Genomic DNA, 7,017 nt, shown 5'->3' on the forward strand with positions numbered 1-7,017 from the left:
AAAACATGTTTGTTTATGTACTTGGAACTTTGTTTATGTTGCTATAACAATTTTTCTTTTAATGCAGCAATGCAATATGAAATAAGAATAACTTGTTTCAAGGGAATCAAAGTAATAAATAGATTGCTTCTAGAAAGTGAAGACACATACTTAAACATTCAGCACACGAATCACAACAATGGTAACAATTAAATTTCATTTATTTTTATTAATTGTAACAATAACCATTTTTTTTGCTCTTTTTGTTGTGCTACTACTGACACAAGACAGCAAATAAAATTAGCAAATAAAAACAACAATTGTAAAACAAAGCAACTGCATAATTTATTCATGCCGCAATGCACTCTGGGAGTCAGTGAGTAGCTATATCAGTAAGTCATAAGTAAACCTAAGTGAAAGGATCAAGTACCCCCTACAGTTCTTTTTTAGTTACCAGAACTCTTATGTAAGTAAACTATACTAAGCATCTGTCAGTACAACATACTATTCCTATTTCACTTTACTTAATTTTTTCAAGGCAATCGGTTTGCATGCTTTTTTTTAAGTAAGCCCAACTAATTAGATTTTACAGTGTAGGTTAACTCCCTGGGCAGCCTTTCAGCTGCTCTGGTGTGGTGACTCTTGTACCTCATTGCCATGTCATGGACAATTTTTTCATTGTGCTCGACAGTTTTGACAGTCTCAGTCTCGCTAATGGCTAGCTCCAGCTGAACTCATTTGGCGACCGGCATGAGGCTTAAGTATTGCATCCCGCAGCTGCTGAATCTTAACAACCACACCGTGGTTCCAACGTGCATTGCAGCCATTAAAGTACTTGGACTCCTGCACCGACCACATTACATCCACAGAAGTTCCTGTCAAAGGTTTGTTTACCATCAGCCTGGCTGCTCTACCTTGGGGATTCCATCAATCTAGACCGATGTCGCACATTTGTCACGTCATCAGAGCAACATCGCTTTCGGTGTGAGTAAGAAGGGAATCACTGTGAGATTTCACAACGCTAAGCTGGACCGCATGGGAAATAACGTGAGATTGCTTTACACTGAGCAGGACATAAAATGTGGAGTGGATTTCAGTGTAATACAGCCACTCTGTCCAGTTCCTCTGCTCTGCCTTTCTTGACTGCTGATTTACAGCCTGGGACTCCCCAACCTCTCTGCTGTTTCTCTGAGTGAGTGACATGTGGCCAAGTATGGTTACCCATACTAGAAAGCAGTTGGGGGTTCAGTGCCTTGCTCAAAGGCACCTCAGTCATGGTATTGAAGGTGGAGAGAGTGCTGTACATTCACTCCCCCCCATTTACAATCCCTGCCGGTACGAGACTCGAACCCGCAACCTTTGGGTTACGAGTCCGACTCTCTAACCATTAGGCCATGACTTCCCTCTGACATCTCACAGTGAGAGGTTGAGGACATAATCAGAAAGATGAAACCATCCACTTGCGCCCTGTACCCTTTTCCTACAGCCTTGATGAAATCTAACATTTGTGCCATAAGTCCCCTGATTACTAAGTGTGGCGGAGGCGAATAGGCCACCACCTTGTGGGGGAGATATACCACTTAATCTAAGGAAGACTGAGTGAGAAACAGGATCCTAGTCCCCCCACCCAATGCTTTGTACAAGGGTCTCTTGTATGTGGTGCCTGTAGTGTTGCAATGTGGAAATGCTCAAGAAGTGGCGAGGTGGGCTTCAGGATTTATTTAGTACATGGCAGCCACCTGAAGTGTGTGTGTGCAGGAAACTCAGGAAACAAATGTAACTGACTGCAAAACCCATCCTCCCCAGATCTAACAGAACAGGTAAGACGCCCCCACTCCTTAGTATAAGTGACTCAAAAATTTGTGTAAACAGGTTCAACTTAAATATATTGACATTTATTTAAGCTACAACAAATCAAAAGTTCTTTTTGATTCAGTTCAAAAATTCAAAAGTTTTCTTCCATGAATAAGACTAAAAAAGAAAGGAGATTATTTCCAGTCCATTCAAAATTTCACGAGTCAAAAAGTCCCTCCAAGTGCAAGAAAAAGAAAATATATGAATTCCCCTCGCAAGGAAAATTCACTTGTTCACAGTTCAGTTCTTAACACTCACAGAAGAGAAAACAATGACTTGCTTACCAGCATTCAGAATCCAATGAAGAAAATAATGTATATCACCCCTCTTTGTTTGAGGATGAGACGCTGAATGAAATCCAATGGATGGCAGGGTAATGTTTCTTCACTCTTTGACTCTCAGCGATCGTTACCCTCCCCTGTGATCCTGACAGCTTCAACACGATCCAACGAGGGCACAATCCCCAGCTGACGGAGATCAGATTGCGAAGACGAACAATACACAGCACCCCTCAACGCTTCAGCGAATTCTACTAGTACACTAAGCAACTGGATTCAGCGTGATTTAAGTTCGGTTGAACAAAACAAACTGGACGCGAAACAAAACAAGCGCAGTTTTGCCACACTGCCGCATAACTGTTAGACGCGATCAGGCCCACTTCCTCCGCTTCACGTGCGAATTCTGCAGAAAAACTATCCCGACACGTTCAATAACGATCATCAAACAACCGGAGACTCAGATACAACACTGCGCGACTGAAAGGCAGGTCGCGGGTCTAAACGCAACCTATTAGCGTCATAAAATTATCCAAGGACTATTTTTCAGCTCGCCGCTGCTCAGATCCACAGCCTCAACGAGCTCAGGTGCTACTACCCTTTTTTTCTACATGGCGGCGCCCGTGTCAAAAGACAAATAAAAGTCTCCACGTAATAGAGAAGGTAGGTCCCCTACATAAGATTATCAACCACTCCCTCCAGGCTGGTCATGTTCCACCTGAACTGAAAACTGCTGTCATCAGACCACACCTCAAAAAAACAACTTTAGATACAGAAGTCCTTGCCATCTACAGGCCCATTTCTAACCTTCCATTTCTTACTAAAGTGTTGGAAAACACTGTTGGAAGCTGCTACACAACTTCAGACCCATTTAAAACAAAACAATCTGTTTGAGAAATTCCAGTTTGGTTTCCGCTCTGGCCACAGCACCGAAACAGCACTGGGGAGGGTCACAAACGACCTGCTGATGGCAGCAGATGCTGGTTCTCCATCTCTTCTCATCCTTCTGGATTTGACTGCAGCATTCAACACTGTGGATCGCAACATACTTCTGTATAATTTAAGTCACACCATCAGTCGCTCTGACTCTGTCTATATCTGGTTTTCATCCTACCTTACTGGGAGAATGGAATATGTTGCTTTGGGAGAGGCTAAATCCTTAACACACAATGTGACCTGTGGTGTCCCTCAAGGCTCAGTGCTCGGCCCCACTCTGTTTATACTGTGTATATGCTCCCTCTCGGTCATGTCATTAGCCGGCATGGAATATAATTTCATTACTATGCTGACGACACTCAACTTTACCTTAAGATCAACTCATCCACTTCTGCTGCCCTGTCATCTTCCAACTTGACTACCTGTCTGGAGGAGGTAAAGGCATGGATGAGCCAAAATAGCCATTCTAGTAGGCACCCCACACCAGGTCTAGACATCTGTCATTTCCAGCATTACCTTTTCTGGCTAAAACATTCCACTCTCAACATCAGTTATCAATTTGGGTTTTAGAATGGACTCTCATCTCACCTTTGAGGTTCATGTTAAATATCTGTGCAAGACTTCCTTTTTCCATTTTAGGAATATCGCTAGACTTCGTCCTATGCTCACTCTTGCAAATGCGGAAAAGCTTGTCCATGCCTTTGTCTCCTCCAGGCTGGACTACTGTAATGCGCTCCTCATCGGGATCCCTGGCAAAAGCCTACTGAAACTGCAGTACATTCAGAACAGTGCTGCTAGGATCCTGATGAGGGTACGCAAATACAATCACATCACTCCCATTCTCAAATCACTACACTGGCTTCCTGTTTCATTCAGGATTGTTTATAAGGTCTCCCTCCTTACCCATCAGTGCATCCACTGCGATGCCCCATCATATCTCAAGGAACTCCTTACTCCACAAACTTCTAAACGTACACTCCGTTCTGCATTAACATATCTATTAAAACCCCCCAGGACTAAGCTTCGCACTATGGGAGATCGGGATTTCTGCTCAGCTGCTCCGAGTTTGTGGAATGCTCTCCCTGACCATCTACGGACTCCACAGACTGTCAATGCTTTTAAACGTGGCCTCAAAACCTACATTTTTAGCAAGGCCTTTGAATGATTCTTAATATTTTTTCTTGCTTTTAATATGTAGCACTTTGGGATTCTGTGTGAATTTAAAGGGTGTTATAAATAAAATTTATTATTTTTATTATTACTTCTTTTCTGTCTTTGTACCACCCTGGCTCTGACCTGGTCATATGTATTGTCTTCCTTTTCTGATGGTAAGATGTTCAGCTTTGTTCTCATGGGTCTTCCCCTCAAGAGTTGGAAAGGAGTCTCAACAATTGTAGCATGGGGTGTTGCTCTGTACCTCTGTAGCATGGTGACAGCTGCAGGTTTCCAAGGCTTGTGGGCCTTCTCTGCTGCTTGAATACACTCTTTCAGAACTCGGTTGAACCGTTCAATGGCACCATTAGATTGAGGGTGGTCAACACTTGTTTTTATTTGCTTTATTCCTTGTTCTCTCATGAAATCAGCAAAATCAGAAGAAGTAATCTGCAGACCATTGTCTGACGTAATGATGCAAGGGTTTCCCCTGCGTAGGAAGTGGACATGTTTTGGCTGACTTATCACTTGCCTGACAGGTCGTACAGGCTGACAATATCATGTTGACCAAGTCATCCATTCGCAGCCACCAATATAATTCCCCGAGTCGTTGTTTTTTGTGAACCAGACCCTGATGTCCCTCATGTGCAAGGAGAATGATTCTCTCTCTGAGTGATATCGGAAACCACCAGTCACTGCCCACGGAAAATCAATGGTGTCTCAACTGCCAGCTCATCTCGTATTGGAAAGTACAACCTTAGGTTAATGGAGATTGACTTTTTCAACTTTAGGCCAACCTGACCGAATTATCTGGTGCAACTGTGTCAGTTCATGACCGTCCTCACAAGCAGCTTTGAAATCTGCAAGTGGTAGTGCAGACCGAAAAGGAATTATTTCAGCAATCTTTAAGATTAAATCCTGTTCAGGGGTTTCAGCTGTCTGTATGATTTAGGGGTAGATGTGACAGACAATGTGCAGCATAATATTTACTTCCTGTTCAATGATTATATGATTGTGTTGTATAAATTATGTAATCGTTATGTATGTAGCGAATCAGCTCATGGGGAAATATGAATAATTAACCTACATTTTATGAACCTGTGAATTTGAGACTTTGCGTTTTACTGTAAATCTTTGCAACAATTATATATTTTACAGATTTTATATTTATAGATATAAATATATCAGATACCGGACATGGCCTGTAAAATTAATATATGCAATATAATATATATGCATATAAATTGATTAATATATATATATATATATGTGTGTGTGTGTGTGTGTGTGTGTGTATATATATATATATATATATATAATCGCGATTAATCATTTGACAGCACTAATATATATATATATATATATATATATCAATTAAATAAATACATTAAATAAATAAATGCACAAAATTTAAAAGAAGACATCGGATGACATTTTCACTTTTGTTAACTTTTATTTATTTATTTTATTTTATTTACTTTTTCTGGCATGTCTGCCAGCTCAGAAAAGCTGAAAAGAAAACACACATACAGCCCTGTGAAGTTAGTTTCATTGTTTCCCAAATTCTGTTTTATTTTATTTTCATTTAAATTTTTCTGGATTCCATTTTTTTCTATTTAACTTTTTAGACTCTGTTTTAATGGTTAAATAAAATGTATATTAATCAAAATAACATGTCTAATTAATCAAAGTCATGGAACTTACACAATTTAACCTCAATTTATGAAAAGTTTAAGTTTGGTTTTATTTTTACCAAATGCTGTGTTTAACATTAACTTTCTGGATTCCATTTTAATGGTCTCATTAAATTTTAATAATCAAAAGCATCTCTAATTAATTGATTTTATTAATGTGAAACTGACGTCACACCACGTTGAGTTCTGAGAAACTGCTTTGTTTAAGCCGCCATACTGAGAGGATCGCGCTGCCTCTCCGCTATTGAGTTCAGGGCAGTATTTTGATTTTCTGTCGTGATTGTGGACAATGTCACCATTGTTTGTCATTCATGCTGCATCGAGAATTGCAAAAGTAACTCTGATCATCATTCTGAGAGAAAACTGGGCAATGCAGTGTATTTTTTCGGTTTTATGTCTAAAAACCCCAAGGGAAGCAGGTCTCAGAAATGACAAGAAGAATCGATAGTAAATCTATTAATAATGTCACCGATTAAACCCACCGCCTGTCACTCAATACAATAATCATATTGCTGCGTGTTTTGATTTTGTTTGGTTTAATAATTAACATCACCTTCGCGAGTATTACTCTCCCTCGGCTTGTGAATTAGCAGAACTTGAAAAGGGACTTTAAAACGCTCAACACAAATAATGCTTAATGTGGCTTAATGTACCAAGACAATGATAAAGACAAAATTATAAAGCATATACTACGTGCAGATACGCACATAAGCGTATTGTAAAAGGGTTTCTGGTATGTGTAAGTTTGTGGGCTTACCATTGTGCAGAAGAGTAGAGTCTGTGGTCAGGAAGACAATTGGCCAAACACTGTTAAATTATGTTATTTTATTTAAAAAGTAATAGTAGTGCACTGTTTAGAACGGTGATAGTCTGTTCACTCAGTTCTTTATTATGAGCAGGTGTGCTTATGCTATTGTAAACTAGTTATATTTTAAAATATGAAATGTGTATATCATAAGTGGATCGTTAAATATTATAAATATATATTTCCATATATGTGTGTGTATATACTGGATGAATATTTGTTCAATATATTTTTACACATGCAATTCCATATCTTATTACATGTACATCTATACATTATAAAGTGTATTACTGAATATAAAATGACATATATTGTGATATAT

The 7,017-nt window shown here is 39.5% G+C and overlaps 1 pseudogene; it reads left to right on the plus strand.

Moving 5' to 3' along the window:
* Positions 1 to 729: 729 nt before the first annotated feature.
* LOC107575092 (RNA-directed DNA polymerase from mobile element jockey-like) lies at positions 730 to 5,053 on the plus strand (annotated as a pseudogene).
* Positions 5,054 to 7,017: the final 1,964 nt, after the last annotated feature.

This window comes from Sinocyclocheilus grahami, unplaced genomic scaffold (genome assembly GCF_001515645.1).
Source record: "Sinocyclocheilus grahami isolate Dianchi unplaced genomic scaffold, SAMN03320097.WGS_v1.1 scaffold2461.1, whole genome shotgun sequence".
Classification (NCBI taxonomy): domain Eukaryota; kingdom Metazoa; phylum Chordata; class Actinopteri; order Cypriniformes; family Cyprinidae; genus Sinocyclocheilus; species Sinocyclocheilus grahami.